The sequence below is a fragment of the Temnothorax nylanderi genome, unplaced genomic scaffold (genome assembly GCF_030848795.1).
Source record: "Temnothorax nylanderi isolate EJ_2023f unplaced genomic scaffold, tnyl_v1.0 TNYL_tig0375_pilon, whole genome shotgun sequence".
NCBI classification, from domain to species: domain Eukaryota; kingdom Metazoa; phylum Arthropoda; class Insecta; order Hymenoptera; family Formicidae; genus Temnothorax; species Temnothorax nylanderi.
In genome coordinates this window covers 146,267-171,487 of record NW_027249437.1, presented here as the reverse complement: position 1 = coordinate 171,487, position 25,221 = coordinate 146,267, and the positions used below count along the sequence as shown (strand labels likewise).

The 25,221-nt window shown below is 35.6% G+C and overlaps 1 long non-coding RNA gene and 1 pseudogene across 1 annotated transcript; both read left to right on the top strand.

Moving 5' to 3' along the window:
* Positions 1-8,647: 8,647 nt before the first annotated feature.
* On the top strand, positions 8,648-9,742 carry LOC139781933 (uncharacterized). The gene is made up of 2 exons (XR_011720733.1): positions 8,648-8,849; positions 9,498-9,742. It is a non-coding gene; the product is annotated as an uncharacterized lncRNA (long non-coding RNA).
* Positions 9,743-12,663: 2,921 nt separating this feature from the next.
* LOC139781929 (putative ATP-dependent RNA helicase TDRD12) lies at positions 12,664-24,145 on the top strand (annotated as a pseudogene).
* Positions 24,146-25,221: the final 1,076 nt, after the last annotated feature.

The following is a 25,221-nucleotide window of genomic DNA, read 5'->3' as shown; positions in this document are numbered from 1 at the left end:
TTTTTTTATAGCACGATTGTTATATCTCGTGCGAGAGTACAATTTTACCTTCGTCATAAATCGCAACGCTTGCAGTCGATGATTGTATAGCACGCATTATTTTTGTCTAGCCATTCACAGTGTTTTTCATTTGTTGCATTTATACATTCATTCGTTATCTTTTCTAGAATTTGCTTTGATGGCCAATAATGTAGCCATACACGATTGAATGTCATTAATTGCGTTTGGACCACTTCTGTAAAAAGATCTGTCGGTCGTACCAATTTCGTTACTGCAGGAGCATCTTCGTCTGCATTTGGATATTCTTGAAATTCTATGTACATCTCATTTTCAGTTGCGTTTTCCATTGGCGTTTTCATCATGCAATGACGACAATTATCGCACTTCGTTTTTCCTACGCTTCGTCGCGCTATATATCCAGCAAAAAAAGCAACAGCATTTTGATCATATATATTTAGTGCCTCAACGTTTTCTGCATTTTCCACATTATCGTATTCTGCAAGAAGTTGCAAATCTTCCATAAATGTTTCATCTTCAGAACTACCGTCACATTGTATGACAGTATGATTTGCATTCAATGAATTTTCTAACGTTTTAACAAGATGACTCGGTGAGTTAATAAGAGACTCAGCTTCAAGGCATTGAACATTACCTTTATCAGTTGTTGGAATATATCCCGTAGATATTATATGTCTCAGAGAAAGTCGGATCATTCTTGCTGTGGGGTTGGGATTAAATCCTCCGCGTTGTCTTAATTTAGAGAATAAATGTTCAACCGAGTCTTGGTTACATAATCCTGTTGCAAGTTCAAATTTTTCATATCGCCTTGTGAGTTCTTTATATACTTCAAGTATAGCTTGTACTGTTAAAATAAAGCCTTTTAAACAAGGAATTTTTGATACTTTGTCCAGCGATGTAGACCATGTTGAGCAACATTTCAGAAAGTCTGTTAATAACAATTCAACGTCAGGATTTTTGGGAGACAATGGTCGTTTTCCGCCATGTGTAACTTTTAGACTGTAAGAATTGCAAGCATCTATTACTTTATTCAGATTTTCTGTAAAATCAGCCGTTGCATCCCACGTACCCAGGTAGCAAACACAAGTCATTTTGACGTCAAATTTTGGTCCTTTACTGACCATTCCTGACGTCACTAACTGGCGGCATAATGACGTTAAAATGACGGTCTAATGTCACAGACAATTGACGTCATTTTCTGACGTCTTATTGACGGCAAAAATAGGTCCATTGTACGACATACCGGTTTCTAGAAATGTTTTTTATGAAATTAAAATGTTAAAATGTCTACTTGATAAACGTTTATAAAAAAATGTTCTTTTTCTTTATCTAAGAAAAAAAAACTTTTTTAACTGTTTCGTTACATGCCATGTGCGTATAGTCGCTTCTCAAGGCGGTCACCCATCCTAGTACAGTACCGCGTCCGAGTCGCTTGACTTCGATGATCCAGTGGACAGTGACGATCTTCTCACCCTGATGCTTCCTTATTAACTGTACTTGTCTATAACAGGTACATCTTTAAAGTGTTCAAAAATCTTGTAATGATAATCTTCTTAATAGCTATAACACTGCGTGAAATAGTTATCATAAAACTATAATCACACGCAACTACATCCACTTATACCATAAATTCGCCACTTTAATCTTAAAGTTGCTAAACAAACATATTGCAGTTAATTTAGTGGTTTTTATTTTATTATTACTTTATTAAACAATATTAAGAAGTAAAAATAGTTATATTACAAAAAGACCTTATTTGGACGACTTTAAGACGTCTTTAAAATGACGTCTTTAGATGGTCTAAGAAATGACGTCTTATAAACGTCCATTATTAGTCGCCGATGTCATAGACTAACCTAACCAAAAATGACTAAAAATAGACGTCATAATGATGTTATGGAGTAACGTCAGTATAATGTCATTTTTAAAGACAAGGTCGCTTTTTGGTCATTTGACGTCATTTGTACAAACATGACTAGTATTTGACGTCAAAATGACTTGTGTTTGCTACCTGGGTATTTGTCCGTAATAATTTAGCATTACCAGCAGTTTTTATTGCGGATGCAAACGTATGACTGAATAATTGAAAGGCTCTTTTCACATTCATTGTTTCAAAAGAATTGGGGCGAATATGTGCTTTTGTGATATGAGACAATAAATTGGAACCTCCCTTATTGGCATTATCAATGGTCCATGTAATTTCGAAATCATCGAATGATGCGATTACTTTTCCATCGCGATACAAATACTTGTGTTTCCTCAGATAGCTCGCCAATCTTTTTACTAAATGTGGAAAATCAAACAATGCGTAATATTTTTTTCCATTATGAATAAAAAATGGTTTATCCGAGTTTACGCCAAGTTTTACATAAGCACTCTGATTACTTGAACCTTGATCGCATGTAGAGTTCTAAAAGACAGTAATTTTACCGGGTAACTTTGGTAATTTATCGTAATTTACTGTAAATTACCCAATAAAATTACCGTAATTTACCGAAAAGTTGAAAACACATGATCAATGATTACAATTATAATTTATAATAAATATTGCCTGTTTTATTCGATTTGAATAGCGTTTATTTTTATTTTAAAAAGTACAGGAACATTTCAAGGGAACATCGCAAATAGAGCTTATACTTATCTTATACTTATTTTTATTTGGTATTGCTTTTGTACTTAAAGCTTAGTTATAAAAAAAATTATTGCACTTTGCAAAACTTACAAAACAAATAATTGCCGTACCTTAACGTCCTTAACATTAAAAAATAAAATAGTTTCAGTTAGAAGTTAAAACAAACAAATCATACTTTATAGTCAAAACAAAACCAAACCAGACTTCAGTCTTTTCGTTGAGCATTTGGTAACTCTCATCACATTAATATAAATATAAATTAAGATGACAATGATCAGATCATGATCTTACTCATCATTTTCTAGATCGCTATCGCTTTCAGTTTCAACGTCACTCTCATTTTCGTTAGAATTAGAAGACAAAGGTGAATCACGAACTACAAAAAGATCGCGAGATTTTTTTTTCCAAATTAATGTTTGACGCTATAAAAAGCATTAATTGCAACCAACATTTCAACTATATTTGGTAGGAGCTTATTTCTAGATCGGGTATGAATTCTACCAAATGTGCTCCAATTTCTCTCGCATCCGGCCGACGTCGGTGGAAGATTGAGAAGCTGAACAGCAATGGGGCACAATGGCTGTTTAGTACATAATCCTTGCCACCAAGTAATGGGTCAATATTTTGTGCAGAGTAACACAGTTGTGGCCTAGACCACAACCCTGACTTAGTTCTGTATTCTGCCAGATTTGACAAAACAAGGCTGGTATCCAATTTCAGGTGCTCAGCCAACTGAATGATAATATCAATAGCCTCAGTAGCAGCGGCATCTGTTATTACCTGACCACAGTACCGTGGATCTAGTATATTTACAGCTTTGTGTACAGGTTTGCAGCAAAACTCTTCACGGCGTGTCACAAACATTCTAACTTGCTCTTGTTCATTTTCAGTCAGTAGAGCAGATGAGAGAGAGTTGTCCATCACCTTATTTATTTCAGAAAATATTTGGGGCACATCTGACAAATATGCACTGTCTGATTCAATATATGTAATAGCCTCAGCAATAGGGATTAAAATTACCAAAGCAGATCTAGCCTTAGCCCAAAAAGTTTCATCGAGTACAGTTTGGCGCACAAACCCATCAATGGTATTGTTATTAGCCTAAAGAGCATATTAACTAATGAAGCTGCTTTGCAAGCCACAGTCATTGACAAAGATCTCCAAATTGATCGGTTTGTGCGCCAAACTGTACTCGATGAAACTTTTTGGGCTAAGGCTAGATCTGCTTTGGCAATTTTAATCCCTATTGCTGAGGCTATTACATATATTGAATCAGACAGTGCATATTTGTCAGATGTGCCCCAAATATTTTCTGAAATAAATAAGGTGAAGAACAACTCTCTCTCATCTGCTCCACTGACTGAAAATGAACAAAAGCAAGTTAGAATGTTTGTGGCACGCCGTGAAGAGTTTTGCTGCAAACCTGTACACAAAGCTGTAAATATACTAGATCCACGGTACTGTGGTCAGGTAATAACGGATGCCGCTGCTACTGAGGCTATTGATATTATCATTCAGTTTGCTGAGCACCTGAAATTGGATACCAGCCTTGTTTTGTCAAATCTGGCAGAATACAGAACTAAGTCAGGGTTGTGGTCTAGGCCACAACTGTGTTACTCTGCACAAAATATTAACCCAATTACTTGGTAGCAAGGATTATGTACCAAACAGCCATTGTGCCCCATTGCTGTTCAGACTTCAGCTTCTCAATCTTCCACCGACGTCGGCCGGATGCGAGAGAAATTGGAGCACATTTGGTAGAATTCATACCCGATCTAGAAATAAGTTCCTACCAAATAAAGTTGAAATGTTGGTTGCAATTAATGCTTTTTATAGCGTCAAACATTAATTTGGAAAAAAATCTCGCGATCCTTTTGTAGTTCGTGATTTACCTTTGTCTTCTAATTCTAACGAAAATGAGAGTGACGTTGAAACTGAAAGCGATAGCGATCTAGAAAATGATGAGTAAGATCATGATCTGATCATTGTCAACAATGTCAACTTAATTTATATTTATATTAATGTGATGAGAGTTACCACATGCTCAACGAAAAGACTGAAGTCTGGTTTGGTTTTGTTTTGACTATAAAGTATGATTTGTTTGTTTTAACTTCTAACTGAAACTATTTTATTTTTTAATGTTAAGGACGTTAAGGTACGGCTAATTATTTGTTTTGCAGGTTTTGTGTAAAGTGCAATAATTTTTTTATAACTAAGCTTTAAGTACAAAAGCAATACCAAATAAAAATAAGTATAAGTATAAGCTCTATTTGCGATGTTCCCTTGAAACGTTCCTGTACTTTTTTAAAATAAAAATAAACGCTATTCAAATCGAATAAAACAGGCAATATTTATTATAAATTATAATTGTAATAACGAGACGGATATTTGTTGTTTGAGCAGTTTGAGTCAATGTAAGCAATGTATTATTACGTAATTTTCGCTCAAGTTCACAAATATTGTGTAAAATAATGTTCAATTGTTCAATAAGTCATCATAATCGACAAACCTAAAAATATAAATTAATTACCAAAATTACCGAAAATTACGGTAAATTACCGTAATTTTCCGTAAAATTACGCTCGATTTTAAATTACCGGTAATTTTAGAACTCTAATCGCATGTAACGAGTTGCACATCAGCACCCGTTTTAATCAGTTTATCTAAACATTCTTTTAATAATGATATTATTTCTTCGGCTTTCATACCTGTACCAGGAAGAAAATATGCTAATGGTTGACGCCATGGATGACGTGCGTTTATGCTGTCCAAACAAAATACAAATACGTGTTTTGCATCCTCATGTGTTCTTCCTAAAGGCCCTAGGTCTTTAAGTCCTTCTATTTGATCTAAATAGGATGAATATTCTTGAAACGATTTTATGGACATTTCATCCCACTTCAAAGCACATACTCTTTCTTCTACAGGTATCTTGGAAATTTTCTCCTCCAATTTACGAAATATAAAATCGCAAAATCCTGGTATCATATTATATTCTTCGTTCCATCTTTGAATAGTTCTTTCCGCAGGAAAATTGCAGCCTGCCTTTCGTAAACCACGCAGTGCAGAAGCTGAATAATAATACAGTTGCTTTGAAATATTTTTTTCTTCTTCTGTATATGGCGCGTTTGGCGTATGTAATTGCAAATTTATCATTGTTTTCGCAACGGGATGCAATTTTTTCTTTGCCATCACTTCTTGTATGATTTTATTTTGGCTTTTCTTATTTGTACGTTTTACAGGCATTCGTCGATTGCATCTTTGTAAACGTAATTTTAACGTTTTTACTGTCTGGCGTAGACGCATATTTTCATTTGTTAAAGATTTAATTATTATTTGTGCATTACTGTCCTTATCTTTTTTTTTCCTTTTCTGTAAGTTCCTTATCTTTTTCAACATTCGCTGATGTTGTTGGCCTTGTAGCGTTTTCATTATTTTCTCTTGTTTCTGTTTCATTTACTGGTATAGGCATGCTCTCCATCATGTTTGTGTCCATCATTGTCATATTGTCTCCATCATTGCTTTCTTCAGGTAAAGTTATATTCCTGAAAGAAAGAGGAACTGCGCCGCGTTTTAATTTTTCTTACCTTCTCCCTTAAAAGAATTTTCACTGAAGTGATCTGCACACAAACCGGCACGACGGATAGAACTGGCAGACCACTTTTCCAAACGAGTATTTCCTGAAATAGAATAAATGCAAAATATTACTAGTAAATTTTCTCTTAAGAAATCTTTCGGAATATTTAATTCTTCAGAGGAGAGAACCTACTATAAGAGATATACAAATACGCACAAAGTTCCGCGGTATTGGAAACCATGTAAACTAGCAATTAGTATTAGCATTTTAAAGATTTTTCACTACCGCAACTTTATGTGCGTTTCTACATTTATAACATTTTTTCAACGCAAACATTTCTTATTTTTACTTGCAAATGCAATGTATTATATTCGTTTTTTGAAAATACCGAAACATATTAAGTTAATTATAAACACGACAGTAAATAAAATTAAAAGTAAGTTATTAATGCCATTGCGGCATGACGCACAGTAACTGAACTATACTACTTGCAGTGATGCGCCATAAAGATACGTCAGACATATAAGATGGTTGTGACCAGTAGCAGAGAGAATTCTTCTCTCTGCCAGTAGTAACTGCATTAAATAATTACATAATTAAATAATAAACCTTTTTCAAAAGCAGTAATACAGCCATTGTCACACATTGGATATGTTGATTTATTTTTCCAAATATATCAATAAAAAATATATAAACATATGTACATATACAGTCATTGAAAAAATTATTAGGCATTCTAATTTTTATCGAAATGTTACACAATTTCAAATAAGCGTAACGCCGCGAAAATAAATCGTACGGACTTTATTTTTATTTATTTACAGGGAAAAGTTCAAAGTTGACGATAGTTATGATGGCAATTGCGCAAAAAATTTATTTCACCCCGTAGAGAGCATCAAAAATTGCATTTTTTGGGAGATTAAATACGTTCTTGCTTTAGAAAAGATACTGGAATGAGGAAAGGATAAATTCAATTTCTGTCATATGTTCCTTTCAAATACAGACTTTACCCTTTAAAATAGAAAATTTTTTTCAATATGACCATTTTTCGCGGAGTTACGCTAATTTAGAATTGAGTAAAATTTCGATGAAAATTAGGATGTCTATAATTTTGTCAATATCTATATATATATATGTGTGTGTATGTATATGTATATGTATGTACGTACGTATGTATGTATTACGTATATTTATGTATGCATGTACGTCTAATACAAGAAAATGTAAAAATATATATATGTAAAAAACTTACCACTATTACGTATCCATAATTTGTGTCTTGCATCTGTACTTGATGGAAATCGAAATAAATGCGACCCCGTGGAAAAAACACCATTGCGACAATTTTTAAACGCACATTTTTCATATACACTTTCTATATACTGATCACTCATTTTGCAATTAATTAATTTATGCTCGTACTCGTAAAAGAGTCCTTAATAAGAAATAACTTATTCTGTACTTTTCTGTATTAAAATTACTACACGTTTTAAGATGTAGAAAAATAAAAAATAAAAAATAAAAAGTAAAATGAAGCGAAAAGGGAAACAAATATTAATACGTACGCTTCAAAGAATAAAATATTAAAAAATAAAAATAAACTTAATTTATTGCGCACAAAATATGCACAAAATTAACGTAACCTAGCCGATAATCTATTAATTGTTGTGTGAACAATTAATGTCAACTGAATTCACTCGAGACAGCGTCTTAGATAATGAAAAATCAATTTAATATTTCGACTAGTGTACGAATAAAATATACTGATCGCAGCAAATAGTACCAGCTCTAGCAAATGCTTCGAATGGAAAGACTTCACTGTTGTCTATCGCTTCGTTAAAAAGAGAGAGAATCTTTTCAAAACAATAAAGAAAGCGTTTTTTAAGCGAATCGCATAGCTCCCTCAGAAGGGGGTAAGAGGGAGGAGTGGCGCCGCGGCAGCGCGTCGTGACTCGCGACATCAACAAGTGAGTCGCAGTTCGTCATATTGTTCGCCACGTCGTATGTGCTAATATCGTCTCCGCAGGTCCGCATTTTATGAAGCCGTAAGTAAATAATTATGTATTACATCATTACTGTAATAAGCTCTAATTAATATGTATTAATTTTCAATAATTTTTCTCTTTCAGTTATATTTCCAAGACGCCGAAGAAGACGACGATGTCGACAACGACGACGGCGTCGACGCCAAGCGCGGCGTCGACGACGACGACCGCGGCGTCGACGGCAAGGACGACGACCACGGCGCCGACGACGACGACGACCGCGGCGTCGACGGCAAGGACGACGACCACGGCGCCGACGGCAACGACGACGACCGCGGCGTCGACGGCAAGGACGACGACCGCGGCGTCGACGGCAAGGACGACGACCACGGCGCCGACGGCAACGACGACGACCGCGGCGTCGACGGCAACGACGACGACCACGGCGCCGACGGCAACGACGACGACCGCGGCGTCGACGGCAACGACGACGACCACGGCGCCGACGGCAACGACGACGACCGCGGCGTCGACGGCAACGACGACGACCACGGCGCCGACGGCAACGACGACGACCGCGTCTACGGCGTTGATGACAGCAGCAACGCCAGCAGCAACAGACGTTTTTCAATTAAATGTAAGTGTTAAATTTTTAATTACATATGTGCTTTACAGAAACGACACTGTGAAACACAGTGAGGGTGCGTTCAGAAACGTCACCCGGGTACACTCGGATATACTTGCCTCCCTTTCTATCTCAGTGAGTCAGAAAGAGAGGAAAGTATATCCTAGTGTACCCGGGTAATGTATCTGAACGTAGCCTGAATCGTTTCATCTTTGTTGTTTGTTGTTAAAAAATGAAATATAATACTCTGTGTTACACAGTGTCGTTGCTGGAAAGCACCTGTAATTTAAAAATTAAGTCCTTTATTTATATCCAATTTCTTCACCTCTCGATGACTTTATCCAACACACCTATATCCCAGAATCGATCAATAAGAAAACCAATTCTGAAAGATATCTGTTGGATAAAGTTATCGAGAACTCATCTAGAGGTGAAGAAATCGAGCATTACTTAGATAAATACTTATATCTGTGCACTGAAAAAAGAAATTATTTGGCTCAACAAATGTTAAATTTATATATACATTTTGTTGAGTTAAATTATTTTTTTTTGTGTATAACTCAGTGCAGTTATAATTATAAAGTTATATTTGTTATACTCATATCATGAATATCATGAACATGCTGTTTCATTATTTTTTTTATTGTTAATGTTTCAAAGCGAACAATTAGGGACGATAATTGCCAAGGCAATAGCTGCCTCTCAAAGAGGTAGGAGAGGGCGAGGGCGAGGACGAGGACGAGGACGAGGACGAGGTGGGAGAGGAAGAGGACAAAGTGGAAGAGGAAGAGGACAAGGTGGAAGAGGAAGAGGACGAGGAAGAAATATTAATTATTTTTTTTATTCATAAATTTTTATGTATATTTTTTATTATAATATATTTTATATGATGTAATACAAACATATACATATTTGTCATTCTAAACCTTTCAGACATAATCCTAATCCTAATCTATATATAAAATTCCTTTTAGTATACGTGAGCGAGCGAGAAGGTATAAGAGCAAGCGAGTCGTCAATAAGAGCGAGTAGGACAGTAACAGGAGTGAGCGAGATAAGAACAACGGCGCGCAAGGAGAAGACTCGATGCTCGATCCTCGATCAGATCCCCACCCCCGAGCCTTCTGCATGTGTTATTCTCATCTCGCTCACTCCAATTACTGTCTCGCTCGCTCTTATTGTTATCTCGCTCACTCTTATACCTTCTCGCTCGCTCACATAACGAAAAATCAATAACTTTGCGTTACCGACATTAGCACGGAACGCAACCTAAATCGTGCACGTATGGGTTACCCCGCGGCCCAAACGTCGATATTGGCTACGTAGTTCATGTGCACGTTTTACGTCGTTCCCAGAGGGCGTATCGCGTTCGCGGATCACCTAAAACCGGGCCGTGTCGTCTCTCATTCTTCTCTCTGGTCTCGCACGCTGAAATCTAACATGCAGGTGTAAAGAGTGTCAAAAGTGTTGTTGAAGTGTAGAGCCTTCGCTGGCTCGCCTCGTACGCTTATTCCAAGTCGTCGAGTGTAGAAAGTGTTACAAAGTGTAAAAGAGTGTACATCTTATTAATTGTCTCAAAATGTTATAAATTATTGTAATTGACTGAATATTAAACCAAAGGTCATTTCTGTAATAAAATCTTCAAATATGTTGGATAAAGTGTATTGGGAATTGTACTTGTGCACCTTGTGCATCTCATCGGCTTAAAGCCTTAATATTATTGTTTAAATGTTGAAAATATATGAACTGAGGATCTCTCCTCCGGGTGAGAATTATCTCTTAGTTTTAATCGCTGAGGGCCTGTAAAGTGTACATAGTAGGGGAGAACGGGGCCTAACCGTCGCCGGGGTTGAACCGTCAAATCAAATATCTCGGAACCTGTATATTGTGCGAACTCGCTATTAACATTGTAAACGCTGCTTATGGTACCCATGTGACCAACGGAGTTTCGGCAGGTTACCTGCCGTGTTATGATTTTTACGAGGGTAAACGTGTTTTCGGAAGGTGAAAGTTACATTTTTCTGCGCGTGGAAATTTTTGTAATATCTGCAATAATATTTGCTCTCCAAATCTCAAGGTACGTGATTATAAAGAGTAATGCATGCTGAACACGAATTCAGTGTAGTTTTTTCATTATCGTTGATGTCTAATATTTCGTGGGCGATCAAACCTGAAACTTGTGTTTGGGGTTAATCCGTCAGTAAGCAGTCCGGGTGCATTTCCAAGGCATTTCCGGGCATTTCCAGCGTCACTGCATATGGAATATGGATGAGACGGGAATTACAACCGTTCAGACACCGAATAGAGTCATCGGACGTCGAGGAGTGAAACAAGTCGGGCGAGTGACTTCTGCGGAAAGAGGAACCCTCGTAACATTTTTTAATAACGTTTTCGCATAAAAATTTTAAATAAATTTTTATATTTTTCTTTTAAAAACAATTATTAAGATGTATCCTATCATTTTTCAGGATTAGATGTACGTATATGTATTGAACATGCAGTGTGACGGTTAAACCCCGGCATTTTTGAGATTTCAATTTTTCCACCGTTGTCGTTTTTGCTCTATACCGGTTTAAACAAAGCGACGTAGATAAAAATTTCCTATATAAATTTTGTAGCTAAAGGTTCACTCTTTTACAGTGGTATACCACATTTAACTAAATTATTTATTTTCTTGTTAAAAATCGGCACCGAAAAAAAACTGACGGTTAGGCCCCGGTCTCCCCTACAGTAAAGTGTGGCATGGTGTAATGTAAATAACGCTTGTAAAAATTAAATAAAATACATACATACTCAGGAATACATCCTGCTTGCTGTAACTATCAAAAGTGTAACTTAAATGAACGCTTAAATATAAATCACTATGTGTAATCTGGCTGTCACTCGCGGATCAGCCGCGGATCTACTCCCGCTCCTAATATCAATATGTAGAGTGTGAATAAAATGTAAAGTGTAATTATTATGTCTGTATCTGGGAAGTTGATGATTAATGGAAAAAATATTATTACGGAAACTATTATAAATTCTGAAAGTTTCATGTTAAATAGTATGGTTCTGAACTGTCCCTAGCTGCGTAAACTAATAGGATCATATATATGACAAAAATTGTAAAAAGTATTAGAATAAATGATATTATCGTTATGTAGAATCTATCTGTGTGCATCTTTAATAATCTTTATGTGAATATACCAATAAAATGATACTGATTATTGCTATCGCAAATGAGATGAATATTATTGTTAGAATTATTGTTTTTAACCTTTCCAAAGGCATTTATTGTCCCTACAGCTGTTACTGGGGATGGATCTTTGTTGTGGATAAACGTGTGGTTCTATTTTATGTTTATAAATCTTGTTTCTTTATTGTGTATTTGTACTCTGGTGTACTTTGGTGTAAATGTTCTTAAATTATAAAATCGACTATCTGTCGTCTGTTATTATAAAACAATCTTATCGCTATTAAAATATCATAAAATAAGTCTGTAAACGATAATTCGCGCAGGTACATAAATAAAAAGGAATATATATCCGTGGCACTACAGTTGAGTGTAAATGCCTGCACCTTGGTCCTTACGGTCGGTCTCCTCCGGTTGCAGCTCCTGCTGCACCTCCACCTCTGCTGCGAATATCTGGCTTCCGGGGGATGTACTTTCCACGATTTCCGTGCTGCCCCTCGCCATCAGTCTTTGCACCTCCTCGTCTGGAAGTTCCTTTCGCCTCACTGACTCGGTTTGCTGCTCTCTCGTCTGTCTGTGCACCTGTACCATCTGCACCTCTTGCACTTGATGTTCCCTCGCCCTTGGCTCGCGTTCACGGGGTTCTGGGCCATGTCGGGTGTCTCCAGGATGCTGTCCCGGCTTAACGGGGAAACGGTTGATTTATCAAGCGGTTCCAAGGTGAGGCCCGTTAAACTGTATAATTACCGAAATAAAAATAATTTAACGCAAACATCTTGTTGCGGTTCTGCGGTCTCCTATCATTATCGTTATTAATGTTTTTATCAACCGTGATCTTTCTCGTTGGACAAGGTATAGAGATTGTCGGTGACCCAAATAAATACAAGAATTTTTTTGGATATGATTGTAAAATATTACAAATCTCTTCGTTTCAGGGCAATAATTCTCAAAACATGGACAAGTTACGCGAGCGTCGAGGTAATGTGTTTATACTTCATTTATAGCGACGATACATTAGACAAATTAAATTACTCAACTATTAAATCTTTATTTAATTTCAGATACAGCCCGTCCTCCTACGGCCAAAGCGATAAAAGTAGGAAACGTACAGAATCCATATATCACGAGAGCGTATGATGTTGAAAAGCACAAAAAGACACTCTGTACGATTCAATCAAAGCTGATAAGTTTTATGAAAACATCTACTTTTTTGGAGCAGAAAAGAGATGAGAAAAATGTTAAAATTGGCGACGTTAGTTTCTCACGTTCTCCCGTTACGTATGAGAGTTATAATTATCTGATATCTTATACAAGTTACATTTCTCGTAATATAAGATACTCTTTATCTTGCAGACGGTTTTTATACATCTTATGCGTCAAGATGAAAGAAATTTACCAGCCGTCTTTTCCCGTGGTTTAATAACTCGTATTAAAACGGATGAAACATATTGTATTCTTTTAGTGGATCGTGGTACTAGCGTTGAATTAACTAGGGATGAATTTCGTATACTTCCACGAGATGTTGTCCCCGATGCGTATTTGTCGAAAACCGTGGGTGTATTTGGTGTTTTGCCGATTTGTATGAAAAAGAATCGTGTCGCGTCAAATGATTACAACGCTACGACGGCGGTGTAAGATTTTAACTCAATTACAGAGTTTTTTGTGGTTTCTTTACGAAAAATGTTTAACAGATTGCAACTACTTAAAGTGTTGTAGAAAAGTGGACCGAAGAAGCCATTCGATTTACAAAACGTCTTCTCGGCACATCTAAAATTGTACACTTTGATCATTTAGTCACGGACGAAAGAAATGGAAGAGAATACGGAGAGTTTTATTGTTCCATTGATAAAACTGTCATATTGTTGAGCGAAGCATTAATCATTAATTATCACGCATTATATATAGAAGGAGGTACGTTGATATCTCAAGTGATACTTGACCAAAATAAATCTATTAAAATTTTATATTATCTATTAAAATAGATTTTTGTTGGTCGCGTATTTTCGCGCTAATCGGATATTTCTGCCGATAGCCAATTTTTGGAATTATTTCTCTTCGTCGGAATTTGTCACTATTTATTTTGCACTTGTAATTTTCGTCACGAGTTGGACTTTTGGACTTTCAACATTTTGTGACACTTTCCAACGAAGAATGTGTTCGTTACTACGGTTATTTTTGATGGATTCTCATCGTAGAAGTGTTACCGTATTTTTAACATCTCCACGTTAATTTTTAATCTTCGACTAATTATTTTATGTTTTATTTTGATCTCAGTTTTCCCGATTTAATTATTCCAACGTTTTAACCCGCGAAGCTGATTTTGTTTTATTCGTAGGATATAATTATTTCATTTCGTCCGTTTAATGGTAATTTCTTGGAATTTTTTTGTCGTAATATTCCGGAAAAAAGTCCAAGTATCGTTTGAATTTGAAACGTTAACCGGTTTTTTTCGTAACTTTTCAGATAAATCTAGTTTGATTTTAGTTTATTTTTTTAACATTCTTATTCGATCGCTCAAAAATTGTTTTATTCGTCACTTTTATTAACTCTTAAACTTCAATTTAATAACATTTGAATGATAACGCGATACGCTATAATTTTATTGGTATATAGATTTATTGAATCTCGTCGAAATGCCCACGCAACTTAAAGAACAGTGGTACATTTTCCATGTAAAGTTTTCACGGGACAGAGAAAGAAGGAACGAGGCAACGTGTATTAATATACCTGATAAATCTCGCACAAAATTTTTTCCCAGGTAAAAATACACAAGTATATCGTATAATTGATTATATAGGAATATTTATGTTTCTTATGTTTTTTTGCTATTTGTCATCAGCGAGGAGATTTTGATACAGAGTTCGATAGACTGCGATGTCTTGAGTGACATTACGGACCTGAGATATCCTTATGGAATACTTGAGGTGTATAATTCAGTAAATGCATTTCGGACGGTAATTCGATTGATTATAAGAGTGTAATAAAAATATATTTTGAAATATATCTTTTTTAGGGTTGGACCGAGAGCATCAACTCTACTAGACTGAGAAAACTTCAATCTTGTATAGTGCCAGCTATAAGCAATGGATTAGACGTTGTTGCTATTGGATCGTCGCAATGTGGTAAAACGAGCGGATGCGCAATGGCTGTTTGTGGTCAGATAGCTAAACGTAAAGAGGTAGAGAAATTTTGTTTATACGAGTGTTATAAAAAACAAAATGTCTTAAATTTTTATCAAGCTTTCTAAGCGTTGTGCCTAAGCAAAATATATGTTACAAATTTATATCGATAAAATATACATACGTGCGTACGTGTGTGTAAAAAAATTCATTTATCAACACATTCCATTACCGGATTAATTTTACGTGATTTCGTCTCCGCTCGTTTAGCGTTTCGTAATAATTACAAAAGCAAAAAACATAAAGAAAAGGGTGTCTAATGCAATGCGAAATGAAGTAGATATTTTTATTAAACTGTTTATTTAATATTAACGTTAAATATGGAAAATACTTATATTATCGATAATAATCGAAAAGCTAAAATTTTCAAATTGTCCGAATGGTAAGTCCAGGATGGAACATGTTAATCGATATAAATGATATCTGTTTCAGGAAACACGTAGCGCGACTCGTCCGTTGGCATTAATTTTATGTGCCTCGTCAGTTGAAGTAATCTCCGTTCGATCTCTGTGCCAGTCATTTCTACGGTCATTTGACAATATAAGATGCGTCGCGGCATTTAACGGCAAATCGGATCGATCGGTAGCGGTAAATATATCTACCTATATTTTTTACGAAAATTGAATATCTTTTTGTACCTTTTCGTCGTTAAACGTCGATTTTGATCGACACAGCCTTTAGTGCTAAGCGTTTACGTTTACGGCCGTGTGTCGATCGTTTGATTTTCAAATAAAGTATGTTTTGGCGTTGTTGCTATTGATCGTTCATTTTACATCATTATCGAATTGAAAAGATACTTGTTATTAGTTTTTTTTTCTTAAAAAAAAGACAGTGTTTGCGTACAACAATGATGAAAGGTCCGAAAGAAGAAATCCGTTAAGATGCATCGTAATAAAAATTGCAAAAGACAGCGCGCAACGTTGTAGAAAATGTAATATTGGTTTGGGCTTGGTACTACGCTTCGAAATTTACCGTAATCAGACTTTCCTAAATTGAATTCTACTCATTTGTTTTTCTACTTGGAAAATAATTATTAAATGTACGATAACTTTTAAATTTCTTATTTAAATATGTTTTAAATATCTTCGCTGTACGTTACTATCGATAAATAAAAATTAATTTTAGAAAATGTTAAACAGAAATAAGGTTTTCGCGTAACTGCGCGAGTACCGTCGCGTCTCGTCGGTCGTTTAATAATGCCGAGTGGCGAATATTTACCGTACCGAAAAGGTGTAGCTGTAGAAGATGAGGAACTCTTCATTTTTGCTTCTTTCAGGCAATGATGTATAGCGGCTGTCAAATCTTAGTGACCACACCGCGATACTTGGCTCAATTCTCGAACGAGTACAACAATATATTGTCGTTCGATAGACTTTCTTATTTAGTGCTTGACAATGCCGACATAATTTTGGATAAATATTACGACTCGGTCAGTGTGAAACCATTTATATCTAGGATTAATTGCCATAGAAAATTTCTAGAATTTTTTTCAATTTTTCAATAGGTGGGAGAACTCTTCAAAAAACATAAGATAATCGAGAACCGTGAACCACGAGGTGACGATAGGCCGATATTGCAGATAATTATATCCGCCGCAAACTGAACGGTTCAGATTAAGAAATTTGTACATTTCGCGATGTATAATCCGTATATATGCATCGCGTCATTTATAGAAGCTGTTGTTTTTAAGTCTATATGTCCGAAACTTTACATTTTGAAGTCTACGTATAAGAATAAAAAAATATTAGGTAAGAAAAATTTGCAAATAAAATATGAAAATTTGGCCTGGAATCGATGTCGATTAATTATATTAATTATACATAAAATATTAGATTTCTGATGTATTTTTGAATTGTTTCAACGTTAGATTGTGACCGGAACAACGAATGAAATTATTATGATTGAAATATAGCCACTTACTACTTGGGCTGTGTTTACGGTCGCCACTGTATTTTCAGGCTTAAATACAGAAACCTGATACGACTGCGTTGCCCCGTCCTTCCTTCTCTCAGCAAGATGGCTGTCGTTTCTACGTCGCAGGCGCGTTCAAGGCCGTCGGCCACGCCCTTGTTAAGCGAAGCGTATATACGGAACTTAGGATAGGATGTTCACTGGGATCGCGAAGTAATGCTTTTTGTTTATTATAATCAAATAATAGTTTATTAAAATTTAGATTGTACAGCAATCTCTTCCAGCGCGCGTGTTCGCTCGATCGCGTGTAACTACGTCGAGTTGTTGTCGAAACGCCGCTTATTCGGTTAATGCGGATCTTAACGATCAATATAAGCGCAATAGGAATATTCCCGTATCACGCACTCACTGTCTCTAACAATAGATTAATCACGCTACTGACGTTAGCGGATAACGGGATAAGACCGCCTTTTTCGATGTGTATGACGCAACCGGTATCTCTACGCGTTAACGTCTCGAAAGTTCGCGACGGACTGTCCGTGATAATATTTCGTTCACGCTACTAACGCTAGCGGATAACGGGATAAGAACGCCTTTTCCGATTTGTATGGCGCAACACGTGTTGACGCCTCGAAAACTCACGACGGACTGTTCGGGAGGAACGGGTCGAGTTCTCCCACCTTAGACTCACGCATGCGCTGAGTCGTCATTTTAGGCGCGCAACCTTCGCACTGGCGGAACGCACTTTCGGGTGTAGATGGTACGACTCCATCTGCACTTCGCTTGCCGAGTCGCTCTTGAGACTCGGCACCTTTTCGTGAGATGCTACACTTAAGTGCAACGGCGCGACTTGGCTTTCGCACTCGCGTGAACCAAACGCGTCGCTGCACGCAAACTTCGCGCAAGCGAACCAAAAGTCACTCGATTTGCATCGAGTGACTCTCAACGTCACAACAGACGAATCCTATGAAACCAGGTAAGTATTAATTTTCTCTTTCTTTCAGGTACCCGGGATCGCTGTGGAATCGTCTCATCTAATCACCGAAGTCGGTGTAATACAAGGTAAGTATAAAAGGTAAGTATAACGCGGCTTAAAATGACCGCACGCATAATCGCATAATAATAAATTCTTAAATCGACAGGGAATAATGTTTAAGTATCAAAAACATGAATATAATATCAAATTGGCTAAATGCCGTCTAAAAGTGTAGTAAGTTCACAAAAGTGTAATAAAGTGTAACTGAATATAATGAAAATTAATGCAATGTGCAATGTTAAATAAATCTTGGCCTGGAATGACTCCATTCGGCTGGTTTCTCTTCCGTGAGATGTAACTATAAATAATATCTGTAAAATTCAATGAATTTAATGAAATTTGCACTCGAAGTGCTAAAAGTGTATCGAAAGTGTAATCGCCGTCGCTGGTTCATCTCGCACGCTTATTCTAAGACGTCGAGTGTAGACGGTGTAGAAAGTGTTGCACCTTTCGGTGACTTCGTCTCGCACGCTGAAATCTGACATGCAAGTGTAGAAAGTGTTAAAAGTGTAATATGAAGTGTAGAGCCTTCGCTGGCTCGTCTCGCACGCTTATTCTAAGTCGTCGAGTGTAGAAAGTGTAAAAAGTGTAATATAAAGTGTAAATCCTATTAATTGTCTCTGAATGTTATAAATTATTGTAAATGACTGGATATTGCTCCAAAAGGTTATTTCTGTAATAAAATCTTTGAATATCTTGAATAAAGTGTAATTTGAATTGTATTCGTGCACCTCGTGCATCTTATCGGCTGAAGGCCTTAATATTATTATTTAAACGTTGAAAATGTTGATATGACTTTATAAAACTGCTAAATATGTTAATTGGGAATTTCTTTCGTGTACAGATTGTCTCTGCGTGTTTCTATCGGCTTAGTGCCTGTAAAGTGTACATGGTACAGTAAAGTGTAGCGTGGTGTAATTGTAATTAACGCTTGTAAAATTGAAATAAAATATATACTAACTCAGGAATACGTCCTGCTCGCTATTAATGTTAAAAGTGTATCTTAAATGCTATGAATAATAAAACCGTCACTCGTGGATCGGTCGCGGATCTACTCCCGCTCCTAATATCAATATGTAAAGTGTGAATAAGGCGTAAAGTGTAAGTATTATATCCGTGTCTGGGAAACTTGTGAATAACGGAAAAAATATAATGAATGAAACAATAATGTGTTCTTTAAACTTTATGGTAATCGCTTTACGGTAAACAGTGTGGCTCTGACTCTACTTTATAAGAATATACCAATAACAGTATGCTAATTACTGCAATGGCAAAAAGAATAAAAATGAATGTTAATATAACTATCTTGAATCTATCTGAGTCCATTTCAATGAATGTAACTATGTAGTCTACGTGTTCGTCGTTCTGACAATTATCTGGGATCGGAGGAATCTTTACAGGCAAGTATATCGTATATTTGTATTCGGTGTATGTATCTTTTTATTATATCGTGTGTTGTACTTTGCGGTGTACTTGGTGTATGTATCTCTTACAAAATTTTAATAACTATCGCGTCGAATCGCTATTGTATTCGTAATAAAAGTATTAAAAAGAATAATAAAGTCTTTAAAATAAAATTGACTCCACGTTTGCACTTCACGTGCTCTTGTCTCTCTAACTCTGACTCGACTACTTGTCGATGTGCGCTCAACGCTTATTATAACTATTGATAAATAAAACATGCTTAAAATAATCTCATCCTGTTACATTAATAAAAGGTTTTATAACTCGGTGTACATTTGCGAGTGTGACACCTCTTCTCCATGGTCCGGCTGGCTGCCGTCCTCGGGGTACAGCTCTCGCTGCACTACCTCTGGTGTTGACAATATCTGTTCTCCCGGCGACGTCGTCTGTACTATTTCGTCTCTTCCCCTTGACATGAGCCTTCGCACCTCCTCATCCGGTAGCTCCTCGTGCTGCACCGTCTCGGTGGCACTCTGACGCGTCGTCTGGCCCTCCTGGTTCTCTGCTGTCTGCTCCCTCGTCTGTCGGTGCACCTGCACAATTTGCACCTTCCGCACCTCGTACTCCCCTGGCTCCTTGTTAGCGTTCTCGGGGTCGTGGGACATGCTCGCTATCTCCACGGATGGTTCCCGGCTTAACAGGGAAACGGGTGCTTTAGCATGCGGTTCCAAGATCTGTTGAAGGACGATTACACCACATTGAGAACAGCGATAGTATGCGTAAACGCCAAAGAGGCCGAAGAGTTAAATAATTTTTTAACTTTGACGAAGAAAACTCTACTGATTCATGAAAATGTGAGATCGCTCGATATACGAGGTACGATGACATTTTAATCGCGTTAAGAAATGTTTTATTTTTTATCTAAATTTATATTGGTTTAATGGGTGTTTTTTATCTTTTTGAAAATTATATATCGATTCGTGTATTTGCAGTTTTACGAAAAAGTTGGATATCATGTGTATGCGGTTATTATCCGGTATTGATATGTACCGATCCAGTACTGTCTGACCTTAATTTTACCAATATTCAATGGCTGATACATTATTCGGTATTATTAAAACACAGAAATCAATTCGATTGCAGGTTTTCTCTACTTTTAGATAATATGTCGCAGGTAATTATTGAAATGGACATAAGATTGCTTTTTTATTTTACCGAGCGGGTTATTATATTTATTTCTGCAACTAATACTATTTTAAATTTAAGGATGCTACTAACTGTAAAATTAGTATAATTATTAACGAGAACAACGATGTAGAATAATAAAAATACTGCAGCGAATGAAAATTGTAATATCTCCGGAAATGTTAGACTACGTTCGGGTAAGCTAACGAGATGTTACTCCTGAAAATATCAATTTATTACGATTTTTAGTTATTTATGAAATACGATTCCAGCGAATAGCAATTACATTAGAGAGGGATAAAAAAGACTGTGCTCTATGTGACAATGTGAAATCATTTGGCTTCTGCCAAGAGCAAAATACCTGTGTATTCAGACATTGTATCCTTCCTGAAATCGATGCGCCAATAGCAAATATACAGATGTAAGTAATTTTCCTATTAGCTCGTCGTATTGTTATTTAATATTTTCAACGTCTTATTTTTACAGCAACGATGAGATAAAGTTGACGGTATTATATGTTCACGATACGACGCATTTTTCTGCGAGAATTACCGAACATATTCCACATTCCGATGAATCGAAAAAAATTACGTACTCCAACGTTGAGTACGCGCAAACTACGGCTAAAATACAAAATTATTACGGAAATATTAAAAATAGGTACGTGTACCGAGCATATTCGCAATTTTTTTGATATTATTTGTTCTCGTATATTCTTTAAATTTCTACGGTATATACTTTCCTAGGGCTCCTATTCGCTCGCTCCAACTATCTTGGATCGATGGCGTCTGGAGGGGAAAAAATACATTATGAAAATTCTTGCAACGTATATTAAATATAAAAATAAAAAAACAAAAATGTTTTTCAATAAAATAGCGTTTGTAATCGATAAAACCGGACTTGCAAAATATACCGAAAACTTTTTTAATTGGAATTATGCATAATCAAGGATGCAAACAGGCTATTCGATATCCGCTGAATTGAAATAAATATTCGCTTTTACATATTATAAATTGTAACAAAATAATTGAGAATCTTTGGCATATTTTAATATTATGACGATTATTTAAAATACAAAAACTGCACTAAAACGAAAAATAACGTTGTACGTTACAAGAATAATTTATTTTTTATTTATTTTTATTTCACGCTTTATAGTTGACAGTTCTGCTAAGCGTGTACGCGGATTGGCGATTGAGTCACCGGGAGCCTTAAAATATACAGGGTGTTTCATTTTAATTTCCCCAAGCAAATATTTTGAAAAATATTGAAGATACGGAATAGCGTTTCGGAAGGAAAGTTGTATGGTTCGAACGGGGGCTGTACGATGAAAATATAGACTCGATCTTGAGTAACCTTTTCAAGGCTAGGTCAATATGATCGATGTTTTCTTAAATGGAACTCCCTATTTTTTATCGCGTATTCTTGTAGCCCTCTTATCGAGACGTTTTTATAAAACACTATAATAAAGCTCTTTTGCGTTAAGAATTTTCCATTTCAATTTTGTCAATAATTTTACTATAAATATGAAATATCTCGTAAAGTATTCACTTTTCGACGAGCTTGATACTTTTATACTTGGAATAATGAAAGAAATCGATTTTTGTAAAAAAATATAAAATTATTTAAAAAAATTTGTATCTCGTAGACGCATTCAATTTTACAAAATTGCAAATGTAAAAATTAATATTATTCGTAGCTAGGAACGGCAGTCGTAGCGCGTTGAGTTCGCGATGAGAAGAGCTACGAACGTATGTGTTAAAAAAATTATGTTGCCATTTAAAAATTAAAATTGATCTTTATTTAATCATATAACGCTTCTACTCAAGGTTAAATTTCTTTTATCAAATATGTCCTCCCTTGATACCGTACAACCTTGTAAAAACAGGAATTTGATATCTCGTATCGATTTCGAAGAAATTCAAGTGCGTTGATTAAAATAAGACCCTGTATATACACAAAGGGTATCGCTAAAGTTCCCGACCTAGATCCCTGGATCTCGGAAACGATTTTAAATATGGAAAAACGTTGAAACGTGTTCACATATTTTAAAGGGCTGCTTATTTTATACCAAAAAAATCTCTTAGCCTCCTGGGGGAGGGGGGTGCAAGTAAAAAATGTTTATTGGGAAGGAGGCCGTAACCTCTCTAATTAGACCCCCCCCCCAAATCTCTTGGGAACCTTAAAATAAAATTCAAAGAATGCCTTTAATCGAGAAAGGCCCTTTTGTAACTTTAACCCCCCCCCCCCCATAATTTTTGATAGGGGAGTTGTAGCGACCTGCGGTTTTCACAAAAAAAATTTTTTTACTAGACCTTTAAAACGAGCTACAATTTGACCTCCTTCCTATTTAAACTTTTTATTTGCACGTTTCCGCCGCCCTGGGGGCTGAAAAATTTTTTTTTGGCATAAAATAAGCAGTCCCTAATTCAAATAATCCAACACGTGTTTCAGCGTTTTTTCATATCTAAAGCTATTTTCGAAATTCAGGAGGCTGGGTCAGACTTTAGAAATACCTTGTATATCCAAAAGGACTGTGTTTTAAAGATCGATAAAAAATCGGCGCGCAGTTTTCTTATTACAAAATGAGGAGGTCCAGGTTCGAAGCCTGAATTAGGGTGATATTGTTCGCAATAAATTCTTTACGGTGATTTAATAAGGATGCTTATTAGCTTATTAGCGTTAAAATTTAAATGAATTATCGATTAAAATATGTGGATTTACCGTTCTAAACAAAGAGCTATGTTTTTCAAGACCGACAAAAACTCGGCGCAATTTTCTGAGTTTGGAAAAAGTATATAAAATTCACGCACAATATTGTTGGAACACAATTATTATCGTTAGGCTACCAAGATGGGCAGTCTGGATCGTAAATGACGTTTTTCTCTTTAATTGATCGTATATCACATCGGTCCTGTTCCATTTACAATTATTGTATATGTATATCTAATTATAGGAAAATATGTAACTCGACAAACGTAGGTGATATTTGCGTTTTGGAGGAAACTCGTGACGCGTTTAAACGAGTACAGATCAGACGCGTCAGATGTGACGAGAATTATTCTGATGAAAAATTCGTAGATGTGAGATGTATCGACAGGTGGTATTATACACGAATATTATTGACGTAAGATTATATATATCTATATAATAATATATAGGTATATTATTATATATTATTTAATATTATTTAATATTATATTTGAGTTTTGCATTCAACATTTTCGTTCGATAACATGAATATCTCTCAAAAAATAATATATCAATGATCACGTTTCATATTAAATATGAAATATCATTATGTAGATTCAAGTATGTTATTTATAATTTTTCTTCTTGTTACAAACGAATTGTTTGCTATTTTAGGTACGTGTGCGCGGTAGGCACCGACGTTCCGCAGCGGAACAACGATCTGTGACGGCGGCGGGGCGCTGCCACGATGAGGCGAAACTGCAACGTCACAATATATAACTATATTCTTTATTTTATTTTAAATTAATAACTTAAATTTAAAAGTAGGTATTAAAAGAATATCTAATATGCATTATGCAATGACTGCAATGCAATTGCAAAATATATAATCGTTACCGTCCATTTCTTGTACTTAAATGTTTACTTTCTTTTAGTTAAAGGACGTTATTTTATTTATCATTTGCAATGAGTGCTAAAATGCAATGTGATATGGTTTATTTTTTTATAGTTTGTACTTGTACTGTACGTTTGTAGTTTTTACTTTTTAGATAAAAAAGAAGAATGGAGGTTTTTTATTTTTTTTTTATTTTTTATTTATGTTGTGAGTTAAACATAAGATTACTTAATAAGAATAAAAAAAGAACCAAAGTATTATATGGAGGGGTAAAAATCAGAGTGGTGTAAGTCAAATTTTTTTAAATATTTTCTCGTGTGCATAGATGCAATTTATATATTGTACAGATTGCATCTATGCACACGAGAAAATATTTAAAAAAATTTGACTTACACCACTCTGATTTTTACCCCTCCATATATTAAAATAATTAAATATTATTACTACATTATCTACTAAGCAGTAAGCACTAAGTAGTCTTTAACTTTATTCATTATTGTATTGGTTGTTATTTAACCCTTAAATGCCACACCTCTCAAGAATCTCGTAAATGACACATGGGGTCTAAAAGACCCCAGCATGAAAAATGTCTCCTTACTTATTGATTTTTTGATATTTAGTTATGAAAATTATTTTCAATGTTGTTCAAGGCTTAGAAAAGAGAATAAAATGCTTATATTGTTAAAATTTCAATTTCAACATAGTATAAAAAATTAAGATCGCCAACAGTTAAAATATTGGCTCCAAAATCAAAAAATAAAAAATAATAAATAAATAAATATGAGCTCTATTTTTGGCGGGAACATTTGAAAATATATCATTGTAGAGGGTCTGGGGTCCGCTGGACCCCGGGTGGCATTTAAGGGTTAATATCCAAAAATAAATATTTTGCTAAAATTAAAAATAAT